At 45.4% G+C, this 20,316-nt stretch overlaps 1 long non-coding RNA gene across 1 annotated transcript; it reads right to left on the reverse strand.

Annotated features, from left to right (window-relative positions):
• Nucleotides 1-835: 835 nt before the first annotated feature.
• On the reverse strand, nt 836-6,852 carry LOC307028402. Its single transcript, XR_013804984.1, has 2 exons — nt 4,811-6,852; nt 836-4,689 (listed from the first exon to the last, which is right to left on the reverse strand). It is a non-coding gene; the product is annotated as an uncharacterized lncRNA (long non-coding RNA).
• Nucleotides 6,853-20,316: the final 13,464 nt, after the last annotated feature.

The following is a 20,316-nucleotide window of genomic DNA, read 5'->3' on the forward strand; positions in this document are numbered from 1 at the left end:
CCTAGGGCACCAAAATGTCTAGGGCCGGCCCTGGTCTGAGGAGTGGGTGCACTTTAAGATCCAGTCCTCAGATTCAAGCAGATCAACATCTCTGGCCTCTTTGAGAAACAAGATTAGACGACATGAGACGTCCAGAGCACACAAAATAGCCCAGGAGCTCACGGAGAAGGGTGGACAGGATTTAGTTGGAAATTTGGTGAGAGCTGTGTCAGAGACAGTGTTTGCAGTAGGCCATATTGAGATTTTGATAAAAATGTCGATTAATTGTTCAACCCTAGAAGATAAGTGGGCTTTTTCCATCATTGTTCATTCTTTTATTTTTTTATTGTTAATGTCTCTGGCAGTTAAAAGTCACATAAAAATGCTTATAATACATTGACATGTTGATAACACATAACCAGTCTCAAGACTAGTCTATGCATTACTAAGTGTGATGGTGTTCATGAGGTGTTGCTTCGAGACAGGATGAATACAATTATTACAGTATACCCACTACAAAAAAGTAGACTACACCACTGCACACAGGGTATAATGTGTGTGTGTGTTTTATAGAGGACTGTTGCTGTGCAGGAAGTAATAAAGATAAGACTTTCTTAAGAAAACTGTTATCTTACAATCCTCCCTTAGGGAGGGCCGCATCCTCCAGGTACGACCTTGGCGGGATGCTACGTTGTGGCACAACAGGTCGAGTTGCTCCAATACAATTTCTAAGCATAGTATAATCATTTGGTTTTACCATATAAAGTAACAATAAAGAAATTGCCACTACATTCCCCCCCTTTTGATCATATTTGATCAATCAAGAAAATAAAACAAATGACAGGATAGACTGATATAACACATCAATGAATACATTCCATCGCTGGTTTAAGTAAACACATCATAAACATATCATGGAAAGTGGCTGTTTTTGTGGAGGACAGACTCCGTATGTAGAAAGCAAAAGAATACTGAAAAGAGGGAATGGCAATTTTACACACAATTTTACAGTTCAGTGTCTGACTCTTCAGTGTCGGAATCAGTGGGGGCTGAATCTGGGTTGGTCGTAACATTGTCAATGGTTTGAGGTAGAGCGGTGTATTGTACGAATGCAGAGGAGATCATACTAGGAAAACATTTCTTCGTGAGGGGAACTACACAGCATGTACAACAGAGGAGCAAAGCTATGATGGTGAGGAGTGGCGTCACTATTCTGGCCAGCCAACCTTCCCACCCTCCCGATGTGAGCCAGGACCACCAGTCCCAGCCTACAGGGTCGTAGTCGACATCGTCAGCCTTCATGTCTGCCAGAAGTGCGTTAAGGTGTTTTATGGTGCGAGTCATGTTCTCTGATATGTCTGGAATGTATGTGCAACAAGAGTCTCCAATAATGTGACATAGGCCCCCCCTTGAGGCAAACAGGATATCTAGAGCAAATTGATGTTGCATTAGCATATTTCTAGTTGCTACCATAAACGGATTCAGCGCCTGAAAACCTTGAGTAACTTTGAAAGTGAGGTTTTCCAATCGTGTGTGTATTTTGTCTATATTATGAGCGTTATTCACGGAGCCCCACCAGGGGAACGCCCCGCTGAAACCCTTCTCGCCCTGGGATGTCATTGTAGCCCTCTTAGCCCTATGGTGGTCGGGATGTCTGAATTCTGGATAGTGGTGTGTGGTATGCATCAATGAGTCGAGAACGGTGATTGCTGGAGTCAAATCCACTAAGGTGCACGTGCCCGTCCAAAAGGGTGCTAAGACTTGATACAACTTGTTTCCGCACAGCCACACATAGTCTTGCGGAGCCCCTGCCCCAGCATCGGTAGGCCATGCTAGGAGAAGAGAGGTATGTGTGACATTAGGGAATGCTTGGGACGAATTGATTCTGTCGGGAAATCCTTTTACTAGACAGTCTGTGAGATTGAATTTTTCAGCGCTGCATGTGTTTTTTATGATACGAGTGCAACCCGTGGTTGTGCCAAGGTGTAAGCCTATGCGGTTTTTCCTTCTACTAATGCAGAGACTATGGGTAAGGTTTTCTAGACGGCTGGGGTGAACGCGTGCCACCATACGTTACCGTCTAGTCTATTACTAGTTTTCCAAACGTCGTCTTTTAAGTCGTCAATGCTGTTACCTACGGAAGGGTCATGTTTCAGAAAGGTTGATGTGCCTATTGATGTTAGAACTTGTGTTAGAGGTTTGGCTTTAGGGGTGTCGTTTTTGGGGGTGATGTCTATATAAAACGCGCCGCATGGGTCTTTGCCAGATACATACGCGCAAACAACGTAATAGCCCCTGTCTGATATTTTGGCCTTCTGTAGTTGTAGTAGGACGGCGGGACTTGATGAGTTGACTTTAGAGATAGATAGTCTCCTTTTGATTTTTGTTTTGTCGGCCCATAAGGTATAACCCCAGTCCTTGCGTGAGGTGGTCCATAAAACCAAAGCCCATCCTCCGGAACAGTGGGTACTAGTGTAAGTGCCATCTATTACATAGCAGATGTAAACGTCTGCCCGCTCCAGCTTCATAGGGTCGGGGCAAGGGAAGTAGTTACACGGGTCTAACTGCACTGTGCTATCTTCCCCTTCTCCAAGAGTAATGTTACCAATCCCTGCTTTGATAAGCCCCTTTGACCATATGGTTCTCCCGGATTCCCCAACGTACCTTTTTGCTACTTTGACTTTGATTAGAGGGTTGTGTACTAACCATGGATACATGAAGTATAGGATTATGGCAAACACAAAACCCATAAGGAATATGCAAAGGATCCACTCTACTAGTGTCCAGACCTTCCAACAGTTTCTGCATTGCTCACGGTTGCGTTGTCGTCTTTCCAGGTGGGCGTTAGCCAATTCTTGTACGAGGGGTTCCATCTTCAATCACTCGCCAGCGATCAGGCACAAAGTTTATGTTGGTGTCGTCGTCTGCTTCGTGGATGTGTCTAGTCTGACTGAGCCCGTGCCTTCATGACCATGTCAATTAAACCCCACACCATGACGGCACAGACGAGGAACCAGAGGCATATGAAAAAGCACAGCTGGCCGTCGCCCATGAGTCTTGTGTGTGGTACTAGGGTGTATGTGCTGCGTGTGTGGTGCTGGTGGTGACTTGGCGCGTCACTTGTCGTCGTCTGTTTCTACTGGACCGGCTAGTCTGGGACGGAGATGACAGCTTTGCAGTGGCTGGCGTGGACCCACGTGGCTCTCTCGGCGACCTTGACCGCTGTCTGGGTGACGAGAAGCACCTGGTAGGGACCTTGCCAATGGCTGGATCTCCAGCTCTTTCTCCGGAAGTCCTTGACCAGCACGAAGTCGCCTGGTTGGATATGGTGGAGTGGACCAGTAGCAGGGGTAGGTAGAGCTGCCGCTACCTGGCGTCTGATATCTGCTGAATTGGATGACAGGTTAACACAATATGACAACATAGCATCCTCACACAAAGTTGTGGAGGGGAGAGGACATCCTGGAGCCTTGATCCCAATCTGTGGAGGAGCTGCAAAAAGGATCTCAAACGGGCTGAGTTGACTCCGTGTTCGTTTCCGCATCCTCGTGTACATCAGCACAATGGGCAGGGCTTGTGTCCAGGATAAATCTGTGTCTGCGCAGCATTTTGCTAGCTTGTTTTTGATTGTACCGTTCTCTCTTTCCACCGCACCACCACTCTGTGGATGGTAAGCACAATGCTTTCTGATGTCCATGCCAAGGTATTCTCCTATCTGTGCAATGGCCTCATTAGCAAAATGTGAACCATTGTCGCTAGAGATCTTGCTTGGTATCCCCCATCTAGGAATAATTTCCCTTAGTAAAGCTTTAGCCACAGCATTTGCTGTCTGTGCGTTTACCGGAAATGCTTCAACCCATTTGGACCACATGTCAACCATTACAAGACAGTGTTTCTTACCCTCGGATGGACTAAGTTCGATGAAATCCAGCATTAGGTGCTCAAATGGTCTAGTTGGGGGTGGGTGTGCACCTGTTCCTGTAACCTTTACCGGTCTACCAGAATTTTGCGTAATGCAAATTAAGCATGCTTCACAATGCTTTTGAGCTGTTACTGTGAATCCCCTTGTGAACCAATGTTGATTGATAGCCTCTAACATCCCCCCTTTTGACACATGATCCAACCCATGTGTCAATTTAGCCAAATGTGAGAAAAAATGCCTCGGGAGACATGGATTGGAATTTGGACCAACCCAGATGCTGGAGGTGGGGTCAAAGGTAGCACCAGCAGTTTTCCACTGTGCTTTTTCTGTTGGTGGAGCTAACTGCTGCATGGCAGTTAGTGACGACATATTGTCAGTGATGGAGGAAACAGGGATGTTAACAAACGAGTGTGCGTGTGGTGCGAGAGGAATCAGGGCGGCTGCCTTCGCAGCTGAGTCAGCAGCAGCATTTCCTAATGAAACGGGGTCGGTGTTGCTGGTGTGTGCAGCACATTTACATACTGCAACCTCAGACGGGAGCAGAATGGCGTCCAATAAGCCTGCAACTAGGACATGGTTAAGCACTGGCTTACCGTCAGATTTCAGGAATCGTCTACACTTCCAGATAGCCCCAAAATCGTGTACTACCCCGAAGGCATAACGTGAGTCAGTGTAGATATTTACAGATTTGCCTTTTGCCAAAGTGCAGGCCTCAGTGAGTGCTACGAGCTCTGCTGCTTTTGCTGAGAGGTGGCATGGGAGCGGTCCGGAACAGAGGACAGCAGAATCTGAAACAACAGAGAAACCCACCCGATTAGTGCCCACAGGGTCGCGAGAGGCGGACCCATCAACATCGAGGTCAGGGTTGGTCAGGGGTACATCTTTTAAGTGAGGTCTGGGAGTACATACAATAAGAAGCTCGGCAACACAGTCGTGTTCGTCACCGTCTTCTGGGAGAGGCATAAGAGATGCTGGGTTCAGAGTGGTACAGCGTTTGACTTCAACATTAGGCATGTCTAACAGGCATGTGTGATACCTAAGATAACGTGCAGCAGAGAGGTGTGATGTTCTCTGTTCACAGAGAATGAGAGAAACAGCATGTGGGACCAACAGTGTTAAAGGTGCATTACCTACAATGTCACGTGAGGAGTTGAGAGGTTTTTCAGCTGCAGCAACTGCACGGAGACATTTAGGCAGGCCAGCAGCTACAGGGTCCAGCTTGGAGGAAAAATAGGCAACAGGCCTCTGTTTTCCCCCATGATCTTGAAGGAGAACTGAGGTCATACACCCATCGCGTTCATCTACTGCCTGTGTAAAAGGCTTGGTAGGATCAGGCAGACCTAGCGTCGGCGGGGATTGGAGAGCCAGCTTCATGTTAATGAAGGCTTCGTCGGCTTCCGGCGTCCATATAAGGCGATCCGCAGGTTTCAAACCGGTGACATGCGTGATTGTACGGAGTGGCTGTTCGAGCGGAGAATAGTTAGGAATGAACGACCTGCAGTATGAACACATACCCAAAAATGACATCATCTGTCGCTTAGTGACAGGTTTTGGCAGAGCAGCCAATGATGCAATACGCTTATCTGAAAGTGTTTTTCCCTCTCCTGAAATGATGTGACCCAGAAATGTAACTGTCTTTTGCACATACTGAAGTTTAGACAAACTGGCCTTGTGGCCCTCAGCTGCGAGGTGTTGTAACAAGGAGATGGTATCAGCTTTACACTGTTCTGCTGTGGGTGCGCAAATCATGAGGTCATTGTGGCAGCGGGGTGTGGTTTGGGCGCTGGCTGCGGGAGTGAAGGGAGTGGCTCGGCCGGAGGCCAGACAGCTGATCGGAATCAGGTAATCAGTGCAGGAAGAAAAGCATGTCGTAACCTGGTTCTGTTCTGTTATGCAGTAGGCGGGATCCTGGAAGGTCGCCAAAGGACCTGTGAAGTTTCCCACCCGGGCAACGTTTGAGACCCGCGCATATTATTGGTTGGAGTTAATAAACGCCTGTGTTTCCCCAACCTGCTCTTTCCGTCCTGATTTGAACCCTGGGTGAGCGGAGAGGCTCGCAGTGGCACCTGAACAGGGACCGGATGTCGGAAGGAGAAACCCCGCTGGGTCAGGCCCTCCAACGTCTCGCTCACATGCAGGAGACCACCACAGCATTACAGCGACAGCAGAGCGAGGCTCTGCTCGGGATCGCCTCGAGCCAGCGCGAGGACCGGGCTCTCCTACGGGAGCTGCTGCAGCGTCCGGCCGCTCGGGAGGGCGATCCCGCTACCAACCCGGCCCGACCGCCTTCAATTGCCCTCCAAAAATTGACGGCAGAGGATGATCCGGAGGCATACCTGGACATATTTGAGGGCACAGCGGCGGCGTGCGGGTGACCGGAGGAGGAGTGGGCAGCGCGGCTATTGCCTCTGCTATCCGGGAGTGCGCAGCTAGCCGCCCACAGCCTGCCAGCAGCCTCTCGGCATGTGTACCGGCATCTGAGGAAGGCCATCCTGGACCGGCTTGGCAGCACGCCAGAGGGACATCGCCGCCGGTTCCGGGCCCTCCCCTTCGAGGACGATGACCGGCCCTTCTCCTACGCGCAGCGGCTCCTGGATGCAGCGAGCCGCTGGCTCCAGCCGGGGGTGCGCTCCGCTGAGGAAGTCGTCGGGCAGGTGGCGCTGGAGCAGTTAATCGCCGGCCTGCCATCTTCGACGGTGAATTGGGTCCAGTGCCATCGCCCCGCCAACCTGGAAGCAGCCGTCGTCCTTGCGGAGGACCACCTCTCGCTTCCCCGGCGGAGCATGAAAGAGGAGCCCCGACCACCAGCCGTCTCAGCGGGCAGACCCGTCCCAGCCCCGAGGAGGAGGTTTCCTGGAGCAGCTGCCCTTCCCTCCCCACCATCACACGGCCCCAACCCCGCAGCCCCGACAATTTCCCCCCTAGCTCTACCTTACCCTCCTGTTTTTATCTCTCCCCAGGGTCCGGCCTACGCTTCTGGTCGTCCGCACCACGGGGGGCTCCTCAGACGTCAGGGCAGGATTGCTGGCGGTGCGGGCAGCCCGGCCACTTCCGACAGGAGTGTCCTCTTATGGAGGTCGGACAGCTGGTTTGGGTTGCAGGACCGCCAGTGGCCGCCCCCGATTTGGAAGGGACGTACCGTATACCGGTATGTATACAGGGGGGTACACACCAGGCTCTGATGGACACGGGCTGTAATCAGACGATGATCCATCAGCACCTGGTTCGGCCTGGGGCATTGATTGAAGCATCGTGGGTGAAGGTGAGGTGTGTGCATGGGGATATTCACCAGTACCCGGAGGCTATGCTAGAGATGGGAGTGATAGAAGAGTCCACCAGTGACTGGTGTTGCCCCGTCGTGCTGGTACGTAAGTCCGACGGGTCAATCCGGTTCTGTGTGGACTACCGCAGGGTGAACGAGGTGTCCAAATGTGATACTTATCCAATGCCCCGGGTCGACAAACTCCTGGATCGGCTAGGCACTGCTCGCTTTTACACGATGCTGGATTTAACCAAAGGCTATTGGCAGATTCCCCTTTCTCCAGAGTCTAAGGAAAAAACGGCCTTCTCCACTCCGTATGGTTTATACCAATTCATCACACTTCCTTTCGGGTTGTTCGGAGCTCCAGCCACCTTCCAGCGGCTCATGGACCGGATGCTGCGTCCCCACTCTGCATATGCTGCTGCTTACTTGGATGATGTCTTCATTCACAGTGAGACATGGGAGCAGCATATACAGCAGGTGGGGGCGGTGCTCGAGTCCCTGAGGCAGGCGGGGCTCACGGCCAACCCGAAGAAGTGTGCGGTTGGACGGAGGGAGGTACGGTATCTGGGGTACCACTTGGGCGGCGGGCAGGTGCGGCCACAGATAGAGAAAACAACCGCCATTTCAGCCTGTCTGGCGCCCAAGACGAAAAAAGAGGTCAGGAGGTTCATGGGGCAGGCCGGCTACTACAGGCGGTTCATCCCGTCCTTTTCGGAGCTGACCAGTCCCCTGACCGACCTGACCCGAAAGGGTGCTTCAGATCCGGTCCAGTGGACGGAGCGGTGTCAGCTGGCGTTTGAGAGGGTTAAAAAAGCCCTCTGTGGTAAGCCGCTTCTGTATTCTCCTGACTTCTCTCTCCCTTTTGTGTTGCAGACCGACGCCTCGAACAGTGGGGTGGGGGCCGTTTTGTCCCAGCACGTAGAGGGGGTCGACCGCCCCGTACATTAGCCGTAAGCTCGCCCAGAGGGAGGTGAACTACAGTACCGTGGAAAAGGAGTGCCTCGCCGTACGGTGGGCGGTCGGCGCCCTGCGGTACTACCTCCTGGGGCGCCCTTTCACCCTCTGGTCGGACCATGCCCCGCTCCAGTGGCTCCACCGCATGAAGGATGCCAACGCTCGGATCACTCGGTGGTATCTGGCGTTACAGCCTTTCAACTTCAAGGTGATGCACAGGCCGGGTAACCGGATGGTCGTGGCTGATTTCCTCTCGCGCTCGGCGGAGGGGGGGGGGGAGAGTCAGCTTGCGGCCGGCGGGATCCCGGCCTGAGTCGGGCGGTGGGGGTATGTGGCAGCGGGGTGTGGTTTGGGCGCTGGCTGCGGGAGTGAAGGGAGTGGCTCGGCCGGAGGCCAGACAGCTGATCGGAATCAGGTAATCAGTGCAGGAAGAAAAGCATGTCGTAACCTGGTTCTGTTCTGTTATGCAGTAGGCGGGATCCTGGAAGGTCGCCAAAGGACCTGTGAAGTTTCCCACCCAGGCAACGTTTGAGACCCGCGCATATTATTGGTTGGAGTTAATAAACGCCTGTGTTTCCCCAACCTGCTCTTTCCGTCCTGATTTGAACCCTGGGTGAGCGGAGAGGCTCACAGTCATCAACATATTGTATGAGAGCGGTGCCTTTGGAAACTTGTAGAGAGGCCAAACTTGTACACAATGCTTGGTTGTACACAGTGGGAGATTCGCAGTAGCCTTGACACAAACGTGTGAATGTGTATGGCTTACCCTCATATTCAAATGCGAACCAAAATTGAATGTCTTTGTGTACAGGGACACTGAAAAATGCATTTGAGAGGTCTACAACAGTGAAAAAGGCTGCAGCGGCTGGAACCTGAGAGAGAATGAGATAAGGATTTGGAACGAGCGGCGCGCGTGCGTGCATGTACGGCTTCATTTACAGCTCGTAAATCCTGCACAAATCTCCATTCGTCAGGAGGTTTGTCCCGGATCTTTTTAACAGGAAACACTGGAGTGCGTACCGGAGAATCATTACATGGAACAATGACCCCTTGTTTAAGCAGAGAGGTAAGAAATGGCCGGATGCCATCAACAGCTTCACGCTTTAATGGGTACTGGGGTTGGTTTGGGCGGTAGGTAGACTTTGGGGTGATAACAATAGGTTCGGCAGAACGGATTAGACCAACATCATATTTGTGAGCTGCCCAGAGTGTCGGAGGCACATCTTTTAGCGCGGCAGGAAGCTCAGAAATATGAGAGTAACCTGAAAACACAGGCTCCCCTGGGCCTGGCACAGGGTTAACAGAATCATCCCCAATCAGAGCCAGAGTACGCAGCGCGTGTACATTACAGTTGACATCGTACTTAAACACATCATGTGACATAGAGTACATGATCTGAGGTGTGTGTGTGGCTGTCCAATCAGTAATAGATTCCCAATCTTTAACGAATGGACCCAAATCCCTCCATCTATCAGTGGGGCCCCTTGCTAGTGAAATGTGTGGGACCGCCCCTGGGATTTGATACAGCTGGTGTTGTGCGGGTGTGAGTGTGACAGAAATAGCGCTGCGCAGCGAGCTCCAATACATCGTTTTAAGCATGATTTCATCATTCACACATTCCAACAGAAACTGTTCATCATAGTATTTGCATTTATCATCAGAAACACTAGCAGTGCAATACAAATGAGGAGCTTCCATAAACACAGCCAGTGAGGAGACACGCTGACGGGCCAAACGCAACATTTTCTGAGAATCAGGAAATGTTGCCAGCCATTGATACACATACAACAATTCTTCGTCAAATGAGAGCTTTTGGACCATCATAGGAGATGGTCGTCTGACTTTTAGACCCTCATTTGTAGAAATGAGATCAAGGCCAAACCGGAGGATCAGATCTCTGCCCAATAAATGTATAGGGCAGACAGATGACAGAAGAAAACTGTGTTTTACTGATGTGGGAAATGGATGGCTGGCATCGACGTTATCTCTACACCGAATTGGTACAGAAAACTTCTCCTTTACAGTCACACCAGCAGCTCCTATTGAGTGGATAAATCTACCACTAAATTTACAATTTGGCAAATCTGCCAGTTTTACTACAGAATGTGTAGCTCCAGAATCAACCAAAAATGTAACATCAACACCCATGATAGCCAGAGTTAGTGTGGAAAATTTCTTAAATGCTGCTTCAGTGTCATATTTCAAATATGTACCCTCTTTAACCACAGGCATGTTTTCTAATTTTTCTAATGTATCAATAGCTTGCACGATGTGTGTGTGTGTGGCACTTCCCTGTTTTGATGCTGCAGGCAGAGGTCCCGTCTCACTCGACCGAATTCCCTCCTCTTCCTCCACCTCCTCCCGCGGACGATGTCAGTTTGAAGAATTGGCATTGTTTTGAGCAGATTGGGTGTCTTTTTCCTTTGGGTGTTCTTCGGACATTCAGCGATAAAGTGACCCATTTCACCGCAGTGGAAACAAGCACCATTATTGCCAGTGTGGTTGCCTCCTCGTCCTCTGCCTTTTCCTCTGAAACCTCCACGGCCGTCTCCTTGGGGTTGGTGTGACCAGGCGGTTGTAACGGCTTGGACCATGATCAGTTGGGCCTTGTTTTTTCGGTCGCGGCGTTTGTCGTTTTTCTGCCTCTGCTGGATCCCCACCCGTGGCACCGGCGTCCAGATGGTTTGGGTCTCGATACACCAGGGGAGGTGGATGGACCTGAGGGTGGAACGGAAATCCGTGGTCGAGGAGAGGGTCCCTCGTACCTGTAAGAGACGGATACAGAGAAGTGGATGTCTGGTGGAATGGATTGTGTGATTTCGGGCAACATTTATTTTCCCTTTTTCCTTCACTTTCATCATCCAGCTTTATTTTCTTTATTGCCGAGGCCAACTGCCTCCTTTCACGGCATTCTGCTTCACCCTCCCAGTATTTTAACAACTTTCTGTGACTTTCTATCTTTTCCAACTCTTTTACTTTTATTGTACTCTTCTTTTTCATTCCATCTTCACACTCTTGTAATTTGTCCTTTAGGTCTTTGATTGTTAATTTACTCAAAGATCCTCCCTTTGGAAATCCGAACATTTCCGTCCATATATTTAATTTAGACGGGCTGCTTTCACCATATTTTGCTCGCATGACATCTACAATTGGGCCCTCAGGAGGCTCTGCCCCCTTACTTTGCTTTGTCCCCATGGAGAAAGTCTATAAGTGTTACCAAAACACCCCGTGTTACCAAAACACTATTTTTCACCCGTCGGTGATGTGATATTTGTTCCTCAGTACAAATCACACAAAAACTGATCGTAAAACCTTTTACGACGGATATACCAAATATCCTATGGATATACCAAATATCCTACTTTTGAGCAACCCGCTTAATAAATGTCATGGAGGTTATTTAACTTTAACTTTTAAACAATTAGAATTTGTACATCTCACCAGATATTTTAGAGGAATTTAGTTCGTTGGATCTCGTGAAGTCAATCAGTTTCACTCAGGCGCTGGTCCTCTCGTCCCGTAACACTTTCTGTCGAGGTAGAGGAGAATCCGAGGATCCCGGCGGCCAACCACCAGCGTCCCTGGGTGTCCCCGACGGAGCTTTCAGAGATCCCACTCTTCTGACACCAATTTGTTGTGGATATTTTAAACTCGTCAATATTGTAAAGATGTACAATGAGAGTAATCAATAATAAACTGTTGAAAGCAGGCAGCGTTGTCTTTCTGGATCTTTATTCGAGGCGCCTCGAAGGTACATGTCTCACAGAGTATAGAGTAGTCTGCAGGAGTGCACACAGGGTATAATGTGTGTGTGTGTTTTATAGAGGACTGTTGCTGTGCAGGAAGTAATAAAGATAAGACTTTCTTAAGAAAACTGTTATCTTACAATCCTCCCTTAGGGAGGGCCGCATCCTCCAGGTACGACCTTGGCGGGATGCTACTTTGTGGTACAACAGGTCGAGTTGCTCCAATACAATTTCTAAGCATAATATAATCATTTGGTTTTACCATATAAAGTAACAATAAAGAAATTGCCACTACAGTATATTCTACATATCTTTGCCATTTATTGTCTTGCTTATAATAAAGATAATAGTCATTTATAAATATCATTTTAGAGCAAACATTTGAAATCAGTAGGCGAGGCTGTGATTTCGCCTGCTGTAAAGCAGAAAATAATAGTTTTAACATGCCAAAAAGCTGCTGTGTCGTATATTGCACCTCAAACATTAAAACAAATCCAGAGTTACGTATTTCTGTACTTCCTCTAAGAAGAAAGGACAGTAACAGAAGATCTCTGTGGCTTCAGGCTTGATCGTCGTTCAAATGACAGCGTTGGTTTGCTGTAGTTTTTAAAGATATTACTGATTTTCTTTGAATATAAGAATGTAAATACTGAGTTGAGAGAATAGTCAGGGGATTTGGGTGATGGGAGACACATCTATGGAATCACAATTTCAATAGCTTACCATTAAATGACGGATATGCATTTGTGTCTGTGATGTTTTACAAATCAGATATTAATGTGTAGAAGTAAAACATGAGAAATAGTGTAGCAATATCCTGTAAAATTATGTAAAAACATGAATAAAGCTACACATCTTCAGATGTTATACATACATAAGTGTCCTACACTAATAATACAAAGTGGTTATTAGTAACTAAAGTATGCTTTAAGGGTTGTTTATATTTCACATCATTAATCAGAATCTGCAAAGTAACTAAAATAAGTGTAGTGGAGTAAAATATGGTTAACCTCTGAATTGTAGTGGAGTAGAATTACAATGTAACAATGAGCTGTCATGTGGGTATATATTAATGCTGCCCATTATGGATACAAGCGATTTTCACCTATGTATTAATTACATGTTTTAAATTTGTACACACCAATGTGTTTCCTATCGCCTAAACCTCCAGGGCTGTAGTTTAATACTGTCAACTTCTAATTTTGGGAAAAACGAAAACGTCTTTTAAAATTACAATTCCCAGTAGAGACGTGCCATAGAGAACATGTTGCGAAACACAATAGCCAGCATGTGTAGTTCTCGGGGGGCGTTCGAGTCCAGTTTTGAATAGTCTGCCGTGGTTTCGTTCCATTCCAAAGAGCTTGACGCATCGTAACCTTGGCGCACTGCCAGTCCAACATCCAATCCCAGAGTTTGAAGATTAATCACGGGGTTTGTCAACGGGACTGTAGTCCCAAACGATAGCTGGGGATTATGGGTAATGTAGTGTCTTCTGCCATCCTAAACTCAATTTTTTTTTAAACTATTATTTTCTGCCTCGCTCATGAGAGTAACAGCTGGCGAAATTACAGCCTTGCCTACTGATTTCAAATGTGTGATAAAATGATATTTATAAATGACTATCATTATTATAAGCAAGACAAAGCAAAGATATGTAGAAAATAAACGTATTTAAGATACGTTCATAAGAAACGTAACGTGGGAGAAAATATGTTTCTAGAAGATATGTAGAAAATAAAGGTATTTGAGATACGTTCATAACGAACGTAACGTGGGAGAAAATAAGTTTCTTGCTAAACGTAATTGAGAATTAAGTTTAGTTCTGTGGGAACGTAATTTTTAGGAGTCAGGGTTGGTAAATGACTGCACTCGCAGAAAGTGGCTTTGGCCTTTTCTCTGTAACAGCCAGTCATTTGTGGACCCAGACACAGGAGCCCACACCCAAAAGATTGAGCGGGCTTGGTCAATATACAAGTCCCAGGTCTGGAGACTGCTGGGAAACTGCACAGTAAAGACTCTGAAGAGTCATCTTTCTTTCATAGAGTGGACACATTGGCTGGCAAATGAACACAAAGATGGTCCCCGGCAGATTGTTGCATGACATACGCCACTTTCACAAGTTCTAGATACAAAAGCAACCTCGTTTTGGTTATTACTGTCCTTAATAAATTCAGTTTGTTTATTTACAGTATGTTCCTCATTTATATCAAATGTGTTCATAACATTTGGATTGTTGTTTAAATTAAAATGTAAACTTGAGCTGTAGATCCGTCATTGTCATCAACAGTGTTTGTTTGTTTGTTAAACTGCTTAACTAATGGTAAGATAATGGTGAAGAAATGATTAGTTAAAGGTAGGGTAGGTAAGAATCGAGCAACCAGCTCGAGTGCGCTAGAATTTGAAAGTACGCAGCCAAAAAAAATCTTCCCCTTCCTTCAGACTTCCTTACAGAGCCCCTCCTCCAACACACAAACGTGCACATGACCAATGAGGGAACTAGATAAGTTTGTGCACAGATGGAAGGCTGACAGGCAGGTAGGCCTTCCAGTTATTTTAGCCGGGCTGGCTAAAATAATTGGTCATGCTTTTTACAGGGCCACGGCTTCCACAGAAGACATTTTGTAATGTGTTTATTGTCAAAGCATTTAATGTATTCATTGCTATCGGGATGTTAAGAGCATTCCATGGAATATAACAAAAAGTTTTTCTGAAGTGAATTACCTACCCCACCTTTAATGGGTAACTACTGTTTTTGATGCACTACTTTACTTGAGGGGACACAAACTGCTTAAGTAACGGTAAGGTGATCACGACTGTAGGCAATGGGTAACTACTCTTTTTGATGCATTGCTTTACTTGAGACACAAACTGCTTAATATGCATGAATTATGAAAACCTCAGTCGACATTTTTTAAGTGTTATTATTAGGGCCGGGACTCGATTAAAAAAATTAATCTAATTAATTAGAGGCTTTGTAATTAATTAATCGAAATTAATTGCATTTTTAATCACATATAAATATTTGACCTGAGAACAGAGAGAAGCAATTTTTTTCACATGGATTTTAGTATACCATTGAATAATGACTGAATACATAAGCTTAAGCAACAAAACATTGTTTATTTTTTTCAAGGTGGTACTTAACCAAGACCAACAGAAAAGTGCAATTTTTGCCATAAAGTGTAGCAATAGCATATTTAGGAATATAGTACATTTCAGAGATTCAGGTAGCCTAGGCTATAGGTAGGTAGACCTTCTGTAAACTATAACACTTTGTTTTTTAAGTAAAACACAATACTTTCAAGTACATTCAGAACATTGGAAACCCTGACTATTAGAAAACATCTCTCTGTTGCTTCAGAGGCCATAACAGACTTTGTTGATTTACCAACAGTTGATTTAAAAAATCTAATCAATTTCAGTCCAACTCTCTCAATAACCTTGGCCAAAACAATAAACAGTTCAACATAAAGTGCCAGTTGCACCAACAACATAATAAATAGTTCAACATAAAGTGTACCATTTAAAATAAAATAAAAAAGTGCCAGTGATTGACCTCAATCCCTCCTATTCTTCCAATATCCTGATGAAAAATAAAATCTCTCTGTTGCATAGGCCACTGTTTGATCAACGCGAATTGGGTGTGGGTCCTTGCACTCCGAGTCGGGCTAACGTCCACGCTAGCTTCCACGCTAGCTGCTATATGTTTTGCATTGAGGTGATACTTGAGGCTTGATGTGCTGCGGTGATATGCACATTTCTTTTTGCATAATTTGCAAACAACCGTGCTCTTATGGACGCTTCCATCCGTCCGCTTTTTAAAACAAAATGTCCCATCCACGGGGCCAACCAAAGCGGTCTCATCAGCTTCTTCGTTCATGTTTGACTATTGTTCACTGTGGTTTGTTGATGTCTGAAGTAATGAACGTTAGTTGGTGCTCCAGTATAATCGGTACCCCTGAAACTCATCCAGTGAGAAACGTTCCGCGGTGCAAAAATAAGTGCGATTAAAATGCGTTCATTTTTTTAAAGCGTTAATTTTTGTGTAATTAATTAATCTTAATTAATGCATTAAAGTCCCGGCCCTAGTTATTATTGCTCTTGGGGCATGAAAAACAAGATTTGAACTTTAGTTTTTTTTAATCTAGTTTTTTCAAATCGATTTTTATATGCCCACTCAGGTGGACAATGCGTTCAGGGTTTGAACTGAAGAGATGTAAATTTTGAAAAAAATTAAATAAAGATGTGCAAACTTAATATTATATTATAATAACAGAAGTGTATTGATTTACGGCCCAAAAAGATATTGCAGATGAAGTATTTTCAAGAATAACCAGGGCCAGAGGCCAATTTGAGGCCCCACGCACAGTTATTTGATGAGTGCTAGTGGAGCCTCGCAGCGGCGAAACCGTGCCGCGCCACCCTAATTGCGCCACATAAGTGCATAGGTGCGCCTCAGATGAGGCCCTCCTCCGCAAGGTGTGGCCCCCTCCACAAGTCGAGGCCCCACACAGTCTGCATGATCTACCTGTAGGGAGGGACGGCCCTGGGAACAACAGCAGCAGTACCAGTATGAATTGTAGTTGAAATATAGCCAATGATGCATGACGTCCACTGTAGTGGACAGGTGGTTAATCATGATTTCCTGCAAACATAAAATCAATACTTTGATAATTTATTAATTATATGATTCCTTAGTTGTTACTGGATGTCACCATATTTTTTATACCTGCAGGGGATGCTTTCCATAAAAGGATTGGCAAGATATAGATGGGTGACTTGGTCCATGTGGCTTTCTGTCGTCCATCTTGGTTTAGAGCAATTGTTCTCAAACTTTTTCTGTCAGGCCCCGCCTTTGGAGAAAAAAAAAAGTCGGGCCCCCCCAACACAAATAGTCAGGCTCAGTGGCGGCACCAGAGATTTATTTTTGATGCTGTGGGGTAGCTTGACGTTTTATAGAGGGCGCTCCAACATTTAGGGTTTCCCATTAATGTACCGGGCGCTACAGTGGAATTTTCTACTGCAACAATCCCCACGCATATACACAACGTACCTGCAACTGTTACAATGAAGGCTCGATAATCAGCTCACGGCATATAGGTGTAAGCAGGGGTACAGTGCTATTTTTATAGGTGGTGTGTGGACCTCACATACTGTAGGGGGGTCCGGGGGCAAGCTCCCCCGGGAAGATTTTTAAATATTGAAGTTAAAAGCATCAATCTGGTGCACTTTGAGAGCAAAATGAAGAGATCTATGGATACATCTCTCAACACCCATATGAAACAGAACTGTTAACAGATTTACTTTTTCTTTATGGATATTTTACAAATCACTCCCTTTTAAACGTTATTCTTTTTTTAATGTCATATAGTATTTCATACCTGTTTTTAATTTATTCTCTTATTTTTTTATAACTATAATGATCATATAAACGTGTGCCTCGAAAATAATTGTTTACATTAATGGTGACCAAAACATTTGAGACCCACTGAGATAACACTGAGAGAGTCCTTTAGCTCACTGAGGCTCTCAGTCTGACAGGAGAGGACTCTCCTCCACCTTGTTGTTGAAAAAACTCCTTATATCCGTTAGCGTAGCTGGCTAGCACCAGAAGCTAAATGACTCGTTCCACACACAAAAAGAACCGAGCTTTAATGAAACACAGAGACCCAGACGTAATAGTACTGTACTGTATCATATTATTTTCAAATCAATACATTTTCAAAATATGATTTTTTTTAATTTATTTTTTTTAATAACCATTTTCCTCCTGGTCTCTCACGCCCCCCCTGTTATGCCTCTGCGTCCCCCACTTTGAGAAGCACTGGTTTAGAGACATGTATCATGCACTTACACTGACTTGGCACTGACTAGCAGTGTATGGGATGATGCAATAGGGTCCTATGTAGTGGCTGATGGTGAAACTATGCAAAACAAAAACAATGCATATACAAGAAAACACCTTTTGAATAGCTGTCCACTGTAGTGACCTCTATGCATGAAAGGGTTAAGGAACGGTAAGGTAATCATTAGGTCATGGGTAACTACTATTTTTGTATGCGTTTCTTGAGTTTACCGTACCCAAACTGCCTAAGTAATGGTAAGGTAAGTAATGATGACTTAAGCAGTAACACGTGAGTCGGATCCCCCTCCATCAATCGATCCAGTGTGGGACCCAAGCCAGCCGAAGATGGCAGGTATAAAATTGCCCTGCTGCAGCGGACCATTGCTTCAATCAAAGTCACCCAGGAATTCCTCATTAACTAACCATTATGATGATTGATTAATACAGTACCCCCCAGTCTGTTTACCAGTAACTAACCATCAGTTTTTCAATCTGAGGACTAGAATAACCAAAACCTCCAAGACTATGATAGATTTAGTATTTACTAACAAAGCTGACAGAATAGTTAAAACCTACAACTTACTGACTGGGCTTTCTGACCATAATAGTGTTCTTTTTGCCAGGAAACTCACAAAAAGTTTCGTGGCCAGACCTAAAACCCCTGCCTTAGGATCTCGCTTCATCCCCAAAAACCTGCAACAACGTTTTATGGATGCAGTGAAAATGATTGATTGGGGGGACACTCTGTCCTCTGAAGATATTGGTGAAAACAGTGATCTTTTTATATCTAAAATTAATGATACAATGTCTTCCTACTCAAGGAGAGGGTGCCTTAGGGGCAGGAAGGAACATCATCTTCCCCGGTTGAATCTACAATGCAGGAATTTAATGAAATCTAGAGACCAACTATTATAGCAGAGCTTGAAATCCGGACTATCCACTGATAGACAGAAATTCACTCATGCTCGTAACAAGGTAACACAAACAATAAGACAGGCCAAAGCAAACTTCTTCATCAATATAATTGAAGGTGCGAAAGGTAACTTAAATAAACTATTAAATAAACACACCAAACAGGAAAATTATGCTCTAGAATAAAAAATCAATGATGCCCTGATAAAAGACCCTGCCATGTTGGCTAACTTTCTCAATGACTATTTCATAAATAGTGCTCTGGACATTACAAAGCTCTTCCCGCTATCGGAGGTCTCACCTAGCCCGACTGTGGATACACACCCCGTTTTTGACCTGCAGGAAATCACAGAGGTTGAGGTAAAAAATATAATCCTAGGGTTAAGAGGTTCTAAGGCTAAGGATGCAGATGATTTAGACACCAACTTTATAAAAAAGCATATCGACGGTCTAATAAAACCAATTACTATGCTAGTGAATCAATCTATCAGCACGAGGGAAGTTCCATCATCCTGGAAGGTGGCCATGGTGACACCAATCTTTAAATCTGGGGATAAGGCAATGATGTCCAATTATAGACCAATCAACATCCTCCCCTGTGTCTTTAAGATAGCTGAGAAATGGGTGTCAAAATGCAGTTCGGTTTTCGTGCTCACCACTCCACTGACACGGCTAACTGTGTCTTTGTGGAAAAGGTTAAATGTATGTTGGACACGAGCCCATATGTAGGTGCTGTCTTCCTTGATCTCAGGAAGGCTTTTGAATCTGTTGAGCACCAAGTGCTTCTTACAAAGCTGACTCATTTCAATTTTTCGGCAGTTTCGATACATTGGTTTAAGTTTTACTTATCGAACAGAAAACAGTGTGTTTTGGTCAACGTAGCCAAATCCCCCTACCTTGTGAACCCTGTTGGGGTTCCACAAGGTTCCATTCTTGGACCATTACTGTTTTCACTGTACATTAATGAATGTGTTGTATGCCGATGATGCGGTCATCTTTGTACACTGGAAGAACACTGAAATGATCTCATCTTGTCTCTCAAAAGTGTTGGACAAGATTCAACACTGGCTGAACAACATTTGCTTACAGTTAAATGTAAAAACAACAGTATGCATGATGTTCAGTAAACGACCAGTCAAATTCAAAGGATCCAATGTGTTTTTTTTTCACTTCAAGTATCTTGGAGTCATATCGGACTCGAACTTGACTTTTAAGAAACATATCAAGAAAGTATCCAATACCATTCAATTCAACTTGCAACATTTTAAACAAATTAGACCTTTCTTAACTGTCAATGCTGCAAAGTCATACCTCCACTGCATGATTCACAAACTGGTCGTTTGCTTGTGCCACAAACCTGAAACCCATAGAACAGCTGTATAAGAGAGCTATCAAGGTGTTTGACAGAAAGCCAAATTCATACCACCACTGTACCATCCTTGAAAAACACAATTTCTTGAGTTTTAAAAGACAATTTTAAGTCTTTTAAAAGTATGTTTTTTTTTTATAAATGTTAAAAACACACTTAGGGGAATTCATCCACAAAAAACACTCTGGACGCTGCGCTAGGTCGTAAACCAGAGGAGACTGTGAGGTCAACCATAGACGGACCACTTTTGGACAAAAAAGCTCATTGTGGAATAGCCTCCCAACTGAGATACGGGATTGTCCCACTGTCAATAGTTTTAAAGGT

This window comes from Notothenia rossii (assembly GCF_949606895.1).
Source record: "Notothenia rossii genome assembly, chromosome: 2".
Lineage (NCBI taxonomy): Eukaryota > Metazoa > Chordata > Actinopteri > Perciformes > Nototheniidae > Notothenia > Notothenia rossii.